The sequence below is a fragment of the Phoca vitulina genome, unplaced genomic scaffold (assembly GCF_004348235.1).
Source record: "Phoca vitulina isolate PV1807 unplaced genomic scaffold, GSC_HSeal_1.0 scaffold31, whole genome shotgun sequence".
Classification (NCBI taxonomy): Eukaryota; Metazoa; Chordata; class Mammalia; order Carnivora; family Phocidae; genus Phoca; species Phoca vitulina.
Window position 1 is genome coordinate 513,983 of NW_022589734.1, and position 14,554 is coordinate 528,536.

General features: G+C 41.7%; 1 long non-coding RNA gene across 2 annotated transcripts in view; it reads left to right on the forward strand.

Annotated features, from left to right (window-relative positions):
• The first annotated feature begins 42 nt into the window (after positions 1–42).
• Positions 43–14,554, forward strand: part of LOC116644937 — a 40,659-nt gene continuing 26,147 nt past the window's right edge. The window contains exons 1-3 of one of the 2 annotated variants that reach the window (XR_004301854.1): positions 43–135; positions 434–553; positions 1,799–1,900. This is a non-coding gene — a long non-coding RNA (uncharacterized LOC116644937). The remainder of the gene's footprint in view (positions 136–433; positions 554–1,798; positions 1,901–14,554) is intronic. The other variant, XR_004301855.1, reaches the window with a different exon arrangement.

A 14,554-nucleotide genomic window follows, 5' to 3' on the forward strand; every position in this document is an offset into this window, starting at 1 on the left:
CGCAGCGCGACACACAATACTCGCCGGAAGCGGAAGCCGCGCCGAGAAGCTCGTGTCAGTGGAAGCCCGGGTGTCGGCTCGCTGCCGTGGGAAGGCCTAGCGGTGCTTGCGGGAGGAGAAGGAGGGGGGCCAGAGGTGAGAACCAGCTGGAGGAGTCAAGAGCGAGAAGGGACCGGGAGGGGCAGGTGTCTGAAATGTGGTCGTCCAGGTGACCGGAGGAATCCTCTGGAGAAAGAGGGCCGCGCATGCGCCTGGTTGAGCGCTGAAGCCCCATTGCCCGCAGGGCGCCGACGGGCACCAGGGACGGAGGCTGCTCCGCCAGGCTCCGGGGCCCGGCTGTGGCCGCGCTTGCTGGTCCCGACTGGGGCCGGGAGCCGCTGGGGGCCGGGCAAGGGCGGTTGCGGACTTTGAGCTACACTTATCCTCTCTTCAGGCCAGTCCAGAGAGAAGGTGGCGAGCTGAGGCGGCCAGTTACGTGGCGGACCTGCGGGTCTCAGCTGGCACGTCACTTCCGACTGTTTTGAGTTTTAGCCTTTTAACATTCCAGGATTAGGTAAGTTCTCCCTGCCGTGGGCTTTAAATGCTCCTCGCCCTACCCTCGCCAAGAGGGCTTAAAGACATTGTTCATCTTCCCCGGTGGAGTGGAAGTCCTGCCATTCTGCTGCTCACCTTTTTATCCTCAACTCCTCACCCGGCCCCCACCGCAGGCAAGCTGTTAAAGTGGGTGCTAGCTAACGCCCATTCTTCCCACTTTGCGGGCTCTGACTTGAGATTGTCCCAAAGAGCAGATGATGCTTGTGTGGGGACTCAGACTTTTGCATTATAGCCTCCCTGCTTTCCTCTTCTGCTACTGGAAGCTTTGCAGGCCTGTGACTTTGGAGGAAGAGCCTGCTCAAAGAAGTGTGTTGAAATAGGGAGGTGGTGCTGAATAGAGGTGATGGAGCTGGGGAGGACCTAGTGCAGGGTAGAAGTGTGATGAGACTGGGGAGGAGTTAGTGCTAGGAGTGTCTGATATTGTTCATGGAAAAGGCAGCTTATCCCACACCTTCTCTCCCACAACACTTGGCATGCAGAATGAAAGACATGGGCAAATTTTAGTGTACCCATTTCTAGGAGGAAATGGCCCAATGGCCCATCTTGTTCCTGTGTAAGTTGTGATGTTGTTTATAAACACAATGCAGTATTTTACCTTTCATCCTGGGAGCCAGAAACTATTTACTTGCAGAAAATACCAAATGTGTGAGGTACAGGGATTTAGGATCAGGCATACTAATATAATTGGTCTCCTTGCCCTTTTTTTTTTTTTTCTGGTAGCCAATGATTTGAAGAGGATTAAACTTGGGAAAATTACGTTTATTTTTTTTTCCTCATTGTTATTTGACTGTTAGGAATTTTAGCAGTGGTAAAATTTGGTTTACAAAACGCCTCAATTTTTTTTTAAAAGATTTTATATATTTATTTGAGAGAGCATGTGTGAGAGAGAGATCAGGAGCAGGGCAGAGGGAGAGGGAGAAGCAGACTCCCAGCTGAGCAGGGAGCCCAATGAGGGACTCAGTCCCAGGACCCCAGGATCATGACCCCAGTGGAAGGCAGAAGCCTAACCAACTGAGCCACCCAGGTGCCCAAAACACCTCAGTTCTAAGATAGGGTAGTTTGAAAGCCACTAACTGGGGGGTCATCCACTTTAGCTTTGCTTTGGAGGGTGGGTGGTGATGGTGAGGTTTGGTTCTGGTTTTGATTTGTTCATTTGTAACTTTTAAGGTGTTGCTAGCATTCCATTCTGGCTTCCTGTTTGTAGGTGACCATTCTGAGGAGGAAGTGTATTTCAAAGGTCTGTTAAGAATGTTTTTGCCTGGAGACTGATTATTAACAAGATTTTATGCTGAATATGGAAGGAAAGGTGAGAGAATGTTTAGATAAAAATATAAAATTATGTAGGTCATGTACTATGATACAGAATAGGGGTTGGCAAACCTTTCCTGTAAAGAACCAGGTAAGCTGTATTTTCTGCTTTGAGGCTCATACTTTTCCTCTGTATTTGTAGTGTGAAAACAGTGTTAGACAATACCAAATAAATGAGAATTGTTTTGTTCCAATAAAACTTTTTGTATGGACGCTGAAATTTGAATTTTATGTGTCATAAAATATTTATTTTTCTTTTGATTTAACCCCCAATCATTTAAAAATGTAAAAACCATTCTTAGACCGACCCCTGACATAGAACAATAATGAAGTACCCAGGATGTTTCAAGAGAGAGTAAGTAATTGGGAACAAGGGTGAACACAATGCTGTGATATCTTATTTCCAGCTGTCTATATAATAATACACAAAATAATAATAAAGGAAATCTTAAATCTTAACTCACATTTGTTATTATGACTTGTGAAACTTGGTAAGCTGAGATTTATGCATGTAGTAGGATACAAGTACATTTAAACAAAGTGTATTCCTTGTTCAGAATTGAAAGGGATTGTAGTTCAGGAGATGTGGAATTATGCTGAGTTATAATGTTGATTTATTTATATCAAGGCATTTCCACCACAGGAGTATGCAAAAATTCATTACAGTAATGAGATGAAGGAGAATTAAAATTAAAAATATATATACATTGTAATATGTTTTTTAAAATTTATACTTAAATTCAACTTAGTTAACATACAGTGTATTATTAGTTTCAGGGGTAGAATTTAGTGATTCATCAGTTGCATGTAAGACCCAGTGCCCATTACATCAAGTGTCCTCCTTAATGCCCATCACCCATTTAGCCTATTCCCCGCTTAATTCCCCTGCAGCAACCCTCAGTTTGTTCCCTATAGTTAAGAGTCTCTTATGGTTTGCCTTCCTCTGTATCTTATTTTATTTTTCCTTCCCTTCCCCTATGTTTATCTGTTTGTTTAGAAAATTCCACATAGGAATGAAATCATGTATTTGTCTTTTTCTGATTGACTTGTTTGGCATAGCATAATACCCTCTAGTTCACTTTGTTGCAAATGGCAAGATTTCATTCTTTCTGATGGCAGAGTAATATTGCATTCTGTATATATACCACATCTTTTTTTTCCCTCTATAAGTGGAAAGCCAAATTGGGCCTTTTTTCTTTTAAGACTTATTTTTGTGAGAAAGAGGGTGAGCATGCCAGTGCGTGCGTAGCGGGGGAGGGGCAGAGGGAGAAGCAGATTCTTGTGGAGCGGGAGCCTGATTCAGAGGGAGCACGAGCAGGGGGAGCATCAGAGGGAGAGGGAGAAGCAGACTTCCCACCAAGCAGGGAGTCTGATGCAGGACTCGATCCCAGGACCCTGGAATCATGACCTGAGCTGAAGGCAGATGCTTAATCAACTGAGCTACCTAGGCACCCTGGGCTTTTTTTAAAATAAAAAAATTTTTTTAAGATTTTATTTATTTATTTATTTGAGAGAGAGAGAGAGACAGCGAGAGAGGGAACACAAGGGGAGTGGGAGAGGAAGAAGCAGGCTTCCCGCTGAGCAGGGAGCCCGATGTGGGGCTCTATCCCAGGACCCTGAGACCATGACCTGAGCCGAAGGCAGACGCTTAACGACTGAGCCACCCAGGCGCTCCTAAAATCAATTTAATTAACATACGGTGTGTTATTAGTTTCAGAGGTAGAATTTAGTGATTCATCAGTTGTATATAACACCCAGTGCTCATTATATCAAGAGCCCTCCTTAATGCCCATTACCCAGTTACCCCATGCCCCCACCCACCTCCCCTCCAGCAACCCTCGGTTTGTGTCCTATGATTAAGAGTCTCATGGTTTGTCTCCCTCTCTGATTTTGTGAAATCATATGATATTTGTCTTTCTCTGACTGACTTATTTTGCTTAGAATACCCTCTAGTTCCAGGGCGCCTGGGTGGCTCAGTCAGTTAAGCAGCTGCCTTCGGCTTGGGTCATGATCCCAGGGTCTTGGGATCGAGCCCCGCATTAGACTCCCTGCTCGGTGGGAAGTCTGCTTCTTCCTCTCCCCCTGCTGCTCCCCCTGCTTGTACTCTCGCTTGCACTGTCTCTCAAATAAATAAATAAAATCTCAAAAAAAAAAAAAAAAGAATACCCCCTAGTTCCATCCATGTCCTTGCAAATGGCAAGATTTACTTTTTTTAAAAAAGATTTTTATTTATTTGAGAGAGAATGAGAGAGAGCACGAGAGGGGGGAGGGTCAGAGGGAGAAGCAGACTCACCGCTGAGTGGGGAGCCTGATGCAGGACTTGATCGAGGAACTCCAGGATCATGACCTGAGCCGAAGGCAGTCGCTTAACCAACTGAGCCACCCAGACGCCCACAAAATTTCCTTCTTTTTGATGGCTGAGTAATATTCCTCTGTGTGTGTGTGTGTGTGTGTGTGTGTGTGTGTAAGTGACTTCTTTATCCGTTCATCCGGTGATGGATGTCTGGGCTGTTTCCATATTTTGGCTATTGTGGACATTGCTGCTGTAAACATTGGGGTGCAGGTGTCCCTTCAAATCACTATGTTTGTATCCTTTGGATAAATATCTAGTAGTGCAATTGCTGGGTCCTAGGGTAGGTCTATTTTTAACATCTTGACGAACCTCCATACTGTTTTCCAGAGTGGCTGTACCAGTTTACATTCCCACCAACACTGTAAGAGGGTTCCTCTTTCTCCACATCCTCACCAACATTTCTTGTTTCCTAAGTTGTTCATTTTCGCCATTCTGACTGGTATAAGTTGGTATCTCATTGTGGTTTTGATTTGTATTTCCCTGATGCCAAGTGATGTGGAGCATTTTTCTTGTGTCTCTTGGCCATTTGGATGTCTTTGGAGAAAAGTCTGTTCATGTCTTCTGTGCAGTTCTTGACTGGATTATTTGTTTTTTGGATGTTGAGTTTGAGAAGTTCTATATAGATTTTGGATACTAGCCATTTATCTGATGAGACATTTGCAAATACTTCTCCCAATCTTTAGGTTGTCTTTTAGTTTTGTTGACTATTTCCTTTGCTCTGCAGAAGCTTTTTATCTTGATGAGGTCCCACGAGTTCATTTTTGCTTCTATTTCCCTTGCCTTTGTAGACGTGTCTAGCAAGAAGTTGCTGCAGCCAACATCAGAGGTTGCTGCCTGTGTTCTCTAGGATTTTGATGGATTCCTGTTTCACATTTAGGTCTTTTATCCATTTTGAGTTTATTTTTGTGTACGATGTAAGAAAGTGGTCCAGTTCCATTCTTCTGCATGAAAATTTCCCAACACTATTTATTGAAGAGACTGTCTTTTTCCCATTGGATATTCTTTATCCTGCTTTGCCAAAGATTAGTTGACCATAGAGTTGAGGGTCCATTTCTGGGTTCTCTGTTGTGTTCCACTGATCTATGTGTCTGTTTTTGTGCCAGTACCATACTGTCTTGATGATTATAGCCTTCTAATACAGCTGGAAGCCTGGAATTGTGATGCCACCAGCTTGGGTTTCTTTTTCAACATTCTTTTGGCTACTTGGGGTCTTTTCTGGTTCCGTACAAATTTTAGGAATGTTTGTTCCAGCTCTGTGAATAGTGTTGATGGTATTTTGATAGGGATTGCGTTGAATGTATAGATTGCTATAGGTAGCATAGACATTTTTTTTTTTTTAAGATTTATTTATTTATCTGAGAGAGCGAGAATGAGAGAGAGAAAGAGTACATGAGAGGGGGGAGGGTTTGAGGGAGAAGCAGGCTCCTCGCTGAGCAGGGAGCCCCATGCGGGACTCGATCCAGGGACTCCAGGATCATGACCTGAGCCGAAGGCAGTTGCTTAACCAACTGAGCCACCCAGGCGCCCCGGTAGCATAGACATTTTAACAATATTTGTTCTTCCAATCCATGTGAATGGAATGTTTTTCCACTTCTTTGTGTCTTCCTCAATTTCTTTCATAAGTGTTCTGTAGTTTTCAGGAGTACAGATCCTTTACCTCTTTGGTTATGTTGATTACCTGTTATCTTACGGTTTTTGGTACAGTTGTAAATGGGATTGATTCCTTGATTTCTCTTTTTTTCTGTCTCATTGTTAGTGTATAGAAATGCAACTGATTTCTCTGCATTGATTTTATATCCTGCCATGCTGCTGAATTCCCGTATGAGTTCTAGCAATTTTTGGGTGGAGTCTTTGGGTTTTTAGTAGAGTATCATGTTATCTGCAAAGAGTGAAAAGTTTGACTTCTTTGCCTATTTGGATGACTTTCTTTTTGTTGTCTGATTGCTGAGGATAGGACTTTTAGTACTATGTTGAACAACAGTGATGAGAGTGGGTATCCCTGTCGTGTTCCTCACCTTAGGGGAAAAGCTGTCAGTTTTTCCCCATTGAGGATGATATTTGCTTTGGGTTTTTCAGATACGGCTTTTATGATATTGAGGTATGTTCCCGTTATCCCTACACTAGAGAGAGTTTTAATCAAGAACGGATACTGTATTTTGTCAAATGCTTTTTCTGCATCTATTGAGATGATCTTGTAGTTCTTGTTCTTTTTATTAATGTGGTGTATCACATTAATTGATTTGTGGATGTTGAACCACTGTTGCAGGCCAGGAATAAATCCCACTGGGTTGTGGCGAATAATCCTTTTAATGTACTGTTGGATCCTACTGGTTAGTATCTTGGTGAGAATTTTTGCATTCATGTTCATCAGGGGTACTGGTCTCTAATTCTCCTTTTTGATGGGGTCTTTGTCTGGTTTTGGGATCCAGGTAATACTGGCTTCATCGAATGAGTTTGGACGTTTTCCTTCCATATCTATTTTTTGGAACAGCTTCAGAAGAATAGATATTCTTACTTAAATGTTTGGTAGAATTCCCCTGGGAGGTCATCTTGCCCTGGACTCTTGTTTGTTGGGAGATTTTTGATTGCTCCTTCAATTTCTTTGGTGGTTATGGGTCTGTTCAGGTTTTCCTTTCCTTCCTGTTTCAATTTTGGTAGTTTATATGTTTCTAGGAATTTATCCATTTCTTCCAGATTGCCTAATTTGTTGGCAAATAATTGCTCATAATATGTTCTTATAATTGTATTTCTTCGGTGTTGGTTGTGATTTCCTCTCTTTCATTTAAGATTTTATTTATTTGGGTCCTTTCTCTTTTCTTTTTGATGTCTGGCTAAGGATTTATTGATCTTATTCATTCTTTCAGAGAACCAGCTTCTAGTTTCATTGATCTGTTCTATAGTTCTTTTGATTTCTATATCATTGATTTCTGCTCTAATCTTTATTTTTCTTCTCTTGCTGGGATTAGGCTTTATTTGCTGTTCTTTCTCCAGCTTCTTTAGGTGTAAGGTTATGTTTTGTATTTGAGACTTCTTGTTTCTTGAGAAAGGCCTGTATTGCCAAGTACTTTCCTCTTAGGACTGCCTTTGCTGCATCCCACAGGTTTTGAAATGTTGTGTTTTCATTTTCATTTATTTTCCATATGTTTTTTATTTTATTTTTATTTTTTAAAGATTTTATTTTATTTATTTATTTGAGAGAGAGAGAGCACAAGAGGGAATACGGTCAGAGGGAGGGGCAGACTACCCGCTGAGCAGGCAGCCCAATACGGGACTCGATCCCGGGACTCCGGGATCATGACCCAAGCCGAAGGCAGTCACTTTACCAACTGAGCCACCCAGGCGCCCTCCATTTGTTTTTTAAATTCTTCTTTAATTTCCTGGTTGACCCATTCCTTCTTTAGTAGGATGGTCTTTAACCTCCATGTATTTGTGTTTCTTCCAGAATTTCTTTTGTGATTGAGTTCAGGTTTTTAAAGTAGGTGGTCTGAAAATATGCATCGTATGAACTCAATCTTTTGATACTGGTTGAGGCCAGATTTGTGACCCAGTATGTGATCTCTTCTGAAGAAAGTTCCACGTGCACTTGAGAAGAATGTGTATTCAGTTGCTTTAGGATGAAATACTGTGAATATATCTTTGAAGTCCCATCTGATCCAGTGTCATTCAAAACCCTTATTTCCTTGTTGATCTTCTGCTTAGATGATCTGTCCATTGCTGTGAGTGGGGTGTTAAAGTCCCTTGCTATTACTGTATTAGTATCAATGTGTTTCTTTAAGTTTGTTATTAATTGGTTTATATTTGGGTGCCCCAAGTTAGGGGCATAAATATTTATAATTATTGGATCTTTTTGTTGGATAGATCCTTTTATTATGATATTGTGTCCCCCTTCATCTCTTATTATACTCTTTGTTTTAAAGTCTGATTTGTCCAATACAAGGATTGCTACCCCTGCTTACATTTGATGTCCATTAGCATGATAAATGGTTCTCCGCTACCTCACATTCAATCTAGAGGTGTCTTTGGGTCTGAAATGAGTCTCTTGTAGACAGGATATTGATGGGTCGTGTTTTTTATCCAATCTGATACCCTGTGTCTTTTGATTAGAGCATTTAGTCCATTTACATTCAGAGTAATTACTGAAAGCTATCAATTTAGTGCCATTTTATTACTTGTAAAGTCACTGTTACTGTAGATTGTCTCTGTTCTTTTCTGGTCCTTGTTACTTTTGTGCTCTTTCTCCATTCAAGAAATCCCCTTTAATATTTCTTGCAGGGCTGTTTTAGTGTTCATGAATTCCTTTAGTTTTTGTTTGTCCTGGAAACTATCTCTCCTTCTGTTCCGAATGACAGCCTTGCCTGATAAAGTATTCTTGGCTGCATTTTTCCCATTTAGCACAGTGAGTATATCATGGCAGTCCTTTCTGGCCTGCCAGGTCTCTGTGAATGGGTCTCCTGTCGGTCTAATATTTCTACCCTTGTAGGTTAAGGACCTCTAGTCCCGAGCTGCTTTCAGGATTTTCTCTGAAATTTGCAAGCTTCACTGTAATATGTGAAGGTGTTGACCTATTTTTATTGATTTTGAGGGGGGTTCTCTGTGCCTCCTAGACTTGATTGCCTGTTTCCTACCCCAGATTAGAGAATTTCTCAGCCATAATCTGTTTATATAAACCTCTTGTCCCTCTCCTTTTCTTCTGAGACATCTATTAGGCTAATATTACTTTGTTTTATGGTATTGCTGATTTCTTGAATCCTTCCTTCATGAGCCAGTAGTTGTTTTCTCTTTTTCTCAGCTTCCTTAATCTCCATCATTTTGTCTCCTAGAACTGTCTCTTCTGCCCCATTTATCCTAGCTGTTAGGGCCTCCATTTTTTACTGTATCTCAGTAATAGCATTTTTAATTTCAGCCTGATTAGATTTTATTTCTTTTATTTCTCCAGTAGGGGATTCTCTAGTGTTTTCTATGCTTTTTTAAACCTAGCTAGTATCTTTATAATTGTTGTTTTGAAAACTAATTCTGACATCTTACTTATATCCATATTGATAAAATCCCTGGCAGTGAGTACTACCTCCTGTTCTTTCTTTTGGGGTGAATTACTCTGTCTCATTATGTCCAGCAAATAATAGATGAAAGAGAGAAAAAATACAAAAATAGCAACAACAACACCAGAAAAATACAAACTAAATGAACTAGAAGAAAACAGAAAGAAAACAATAAGAAAAAAATCAAACAAGAAGTACAATGGAACAGAACAATAAACTAGATCTTGGGTGTATTTTGGTCTGTTTGTTAAAAGAATCTAGATTCCAAAAGAAGAAAGAAAGAAAAACTTATATATACACTAAAAATAAAATGAAAGGAAACCAAAAATAAACATATGTAACATATATATATATAAATAAAAATACAAGAAGAATTAAAAAAAAGAATTGACAAGAAAATCGCTGGAAAAAAAAACAAACTGAGAGACCACAGAGTAATAAAAAAAACTACAAATGCTATATACTGTTTTTCCCAAGAGCTGAAGTTTTGCTCTTCTCTATGATCTATAAATTTGGTGTTAGCCAGTTGTTCCTGCTGGTCTTCTAGGGGAGGGGCCTGTGTCCTTGCCCTGGTGAAATTTTGCCCCCCTTGCCAGGGGCCCGGGCTCAGTGTAAACAGCTCTGGATTGCACTATATGGCACTGTTTTGCTCCCTGAAGGCTTTCAGCACCACTTGGGGGGGATGAAAAATGGCAGCGCCCCCATCTCTAGCCCCAGAGCTGAAAGTTTGTGCCCCCACTCTTCAGTGAGCCCTCACAGAAAAGCAGTCAATCACTCTGGTCTCCCTGGTTTCTGTCCTGTGTTCACCCAGCCTGTGACTGAGCGTTTTTATCTCAGGGACACGACCGAGTTTCCAGTCTCCTAACTTTATGGACTCCTGTGGTGTGGACTCACGCCATTCCTCCCGGGTGAGGGAGGGGGGTCTTGCCAGGCTACTGCCTTTTGCAAGGCCCCTGTTTGGAGAGTGGTTACGTAATCGTGCAGCTGTTCACGGTTTATGGCAACATGGAGCAGGAAGCTGGCATATAGACTCGCTGTTTTAGCCAGCTTCCCTGCTCCGATGCTTGGAAACTGTGCCGCACTTAGGCACCCCTGGCTTTTTCTGACACCTGGTATCCTGCCACCACGTTGTCCCACTTGGAATCCACCCCGCTTCTCCACCTGAACAACTTTAAGCCAGGGACGCCTCCAAGTGTAGCAGACTTCTAAAACTTACGATTTTGCACTCCGCTGCTTATAATACTTTCCGGTAGACACCTTAAACTCCCTCCTCTCCCTGGTTTATCTCCCAGTATATCGCCCTGGATTCACTTCTTTGCACTCCCTACCTTGCAAAAAGTGGTTTCTTTTTCTGTTTGTAGAATTGAAGTAATTCTTTTCTCAGATCTCCAATTGATTTCATAGGTGTTCAGAATGATACGATAACTATATAGCTGAATTCTAGGGACCAGACAAAATTAGGATCCCTTACTCCTCCGCCATCTTAAATCCTACTGACCCATTTATTTTTTAGTAGGATGCTGTTTATCATCCATGTATTTGTGGTCCTTCCAAATTTTTTCTTGTGATTGAGTTCAAGTTTTAAAGCATTGTGATCTGAAAATATGCATGGTATAATCTTTTTAATTTAAATTCAATTTGCCAACTTATAGTACATCACTAGTTTTTGATATAATGTTCAATGATTCATTAGTTGCGATAATCTTAGAAGAATGTGTATTCTGTTGCTTTAGGATGAAATACTCTGAATGGGGCGCCTGGGTGGCTCAGTCATTAAGCGTCTGCCTTCGGCTCAGGTCGTGATCCCAGGGTCCTGGGATTGAGCCCTGCATTGGGCTCCCTGCTCGCCCGGAAGTCTGCTTCTGCCTCTGACACTCCCCCTGCTTGTGTTCCTGCTCTCACTATCTCTCTCTCTGTCATACAAATAAATAAAATCTTTAAAAAAAAAAAAGAAAAGAAATACTCTGAATGTATCTTTGAAGTCCATCTGGTCCAGTGTGTCATTCAAAGCCATTGTTTCCTTGTTCATCTGCTTAGATGATCTGTCCATTGCTGTGAGTGGGGTGTTAAAGTCCCCTGCTGTTACTGTATTAGTATCAATGTGTTTCTTTAAGTTTGTTATTAATTGGTTTATATATTTGGGTGCCCCCAGTTAGGGGCATAAATATTTACAATTATTAGATCTTTTTGTTGGATAGACTCCTTTATTATGATAGTGTCCTTCTTCATCTCTTCTTACAGTCTTTGGTTTAAAACCTAGTTTGTCTGATACGAGTATCAGCTGCCCCTTCCTTCCACTCCTCATCTGGGACCCCGTTATATGGATATTATTTTGCTTTATGGAATTGCTGAGTTCTCTAAATCTCCCTTTGTGATCTAATAGTTTCCTTTCTCTCTTTTCAGCTTTCTTATTTTTCATCATTTTATCTTCTATATCACTGATTTGCTCTTCTGTTTCATTCATCCTCTTTTTTTTTTTTTTTTTAAAGATTTTATTTATTTATTTGAGAGAGAGAATGAGATAGAGCATGAGAGGGGGGAGGGGCAGAGGGAGAAGCAGACTCCCCGCTGAGCAGGGAGCCCGATGCGGGACTCGATCCCAGGACTCCCGGATCATGACCTGAGCCGAAGGCAGTCGCTTAACCAACTGAGCCACCCAGGCGCCCCATCCTCTTTTTTTTTATAGCCTCCACTTGAGACTGCATCTCTGTAATAGCATTTTTAATTTCGGCCTGACTAGATTTTAGTTCTTTTATTTCTACAGTATGGGATTCTCTAGTGTCTTCTATGCTTTTTTCAAGCCCAGCTAGTATCTTTATAATCATTGTTTTAAATTCTAGTTCAGACATCTTACTTATATCTGTATCGATTAAATCCCTGACAGTGAATACTACCTCCTATTCTTTTTTTTGGGGTGAATTTTTCCATCTTGCCATTTTGTCTAGAAAAGAAAAGAAGAAAGAGAAAAAACAGTAAGAAGAACAACGACAATGGAAAAAAACAAAACAAAACCCAAAACCAAACTGAAACGAAAGAAAAACCAACAAAAAACAAAGCAAAACAAAAAACTAGATCCTGGGTGTGTTTTGTTCTGCTCGTTAAAAGAAACGAGATTCCAAGATAAAGAAAAACTTGCATATACATAAAAACGAAGTAAAATAAAATTCAATAAAAGGAAACAAAAACTAAAATATATATATATATATATATAATGTGTATATAAAAATAAAAATTTAGGGCGCCTGGGAGGCTCAGATGGTTAAGCATCTGCCGTCAGCTCAGGTCATGATCCCAGGGTCCTGGGATCGAGTCCCACATCGGGCTCCCTGCTCAGCGGGGAGCCTGCTTCTCCCTCTCCTACCCCACCCCAGGGCTTGTGCTCTCTCTCTCTCTCTCTCTCTGTCAAATAAATAAATAAAATATTTAAAAAAATAAATAAAAATTTAAAAATAACAAAAAAAATTGAAAAAATAGGAACATAACTGAAAAAATAATACTGAAAGCCTAAGGGGTAGAAAAACAACGTTATACACTGTTTTCTCCAAGAGCTGAATCTTTGCAGCTTTTTGTGATCAACAATCTTGGTGCGAGCCATTTGTGCTGCGCTGATTTTGAGATGTACTTGCCCTATTACAAATGTGCTTCCTTTGCCAGGAGGCTGGGCTCAGCCTAAGTGGCTCCAGATTCCACGAGGTGGCACTGTTTTGCTCCCTGAAGGCTTTCAGCACCCATGCGCAGGATGAAAATGGTGGTGCCCCTCTCTCTTAGCCCTGGAGCTGAAAGTTCGTGCCCCCCACTCTTCCGCGAGCCCTCACAGAAAAGCAGTCAATCACTCTTGTCTCCCGGTTTTCATTAGAACTCTGTTCACCCACCACGTGACGGAGCGTTTTTGTCTCAGGCATGCTGTTTCAAGTCACTAAATTTTACGGACTCCTGCTGCACGGACACGCACTGTTCCTCCCTGCAGAGGGAGGGGGGTCTCGCCGTGCTTCTGCCGCTTGCTGGGCCCTTGCGCAGAGAGTGGATGCACAACTGTACTGCAGTTCACAGTTCATGGCAACACAGAGCAGAAAGCTGGCACCTAGACTCGCCGTTTTTGGCCAGCTTCCCCACTCTTATTCCTGGGAACCTGCCACACTCAGGCACCCCCCGTTCTTGTGACCCCCCAGGGATCCTGAGACCACCCTGTCACACCTGGGATTCTGTCCCACTTCGCCACCTGACCAGATTTAAGTCAGGGACTTACGCCACTGTAGCTGACTTCTAAAAGTTCCAGTTTTGCACCCTGCTGCTTATAACACTTTGTGGTATCCTCCTAAAGCACATTCCCTCCTCTCTGCTGTATCCTCAGATATATCACCCCAGATTCAAGTGTCTGCACTTCCTACCTTTGAAAAAGTGGTCGCTTTTTATTTGTAGAATTGTAGCATTTCTTTTCTCAGATCTCCGAATGATTTCTCAGGTGTTCAGAATGATTTGATAACTAACTAGCTGTATTTGTGGGACTAGACAAACTTAGGGTCCTCCACTCCTATGCCATCTTAACTCCTCCCCTAAATATTTAAAAAGATGAAGTAGGAGTAAGTGGGCCGCAGTTGAATTGGCAAATGTAAAAGGAGTGTGTTATGTGTGTGTGTGTCTGTCTGGGTGGGTTCACAATCCTATAGATTGGTGTATGGGTATTTGTGTATGGAGGTTTGTATATATGTGTGTAATTGAAGCATAGGAGCATGTACGGTTGTATATGTGTGTCTGTGTACGTGTGTGTATATGTGTGTGTGTGTGAGTGTTGCTCTGAGAATTCCTCATTCTTGCCTCTACTCAGGCCATTTCATGGTTGCCCCACCCCTACTCCATGGGTTATAAGGGACAAAACAGCTCTCCATCTGCAGGAAGTGAGGGGCTCGGGGTGATGAGTGATGGGGAGAACTGGTACTCTTCATAGTAGGAAGAAGAAAACAGGAGCTAAATTGGTGGGACTCTCTTCCTTTCCTGGGTTCTGCTTAATAAAAGTGTCAGACTGTTTTAAGGGATGTACATGAATTGAATTATTTAAAACCTTATAATAGCCCTATGAAATAGGGATTGCTGTCAACCCCATTTTACAGTTAGGGAAAGTGAGGTCACTCAGAGGCTAAATGACTTAATTGGTTGAGCCATGATTCTAACAAAATCATCAGGCTGCTGAGCCCAAGTGCCCACTGTTTGTTTTTTTTTTTTGGACTCCTGTATACTGTTCACCCACCTCATTAAGGGTCAC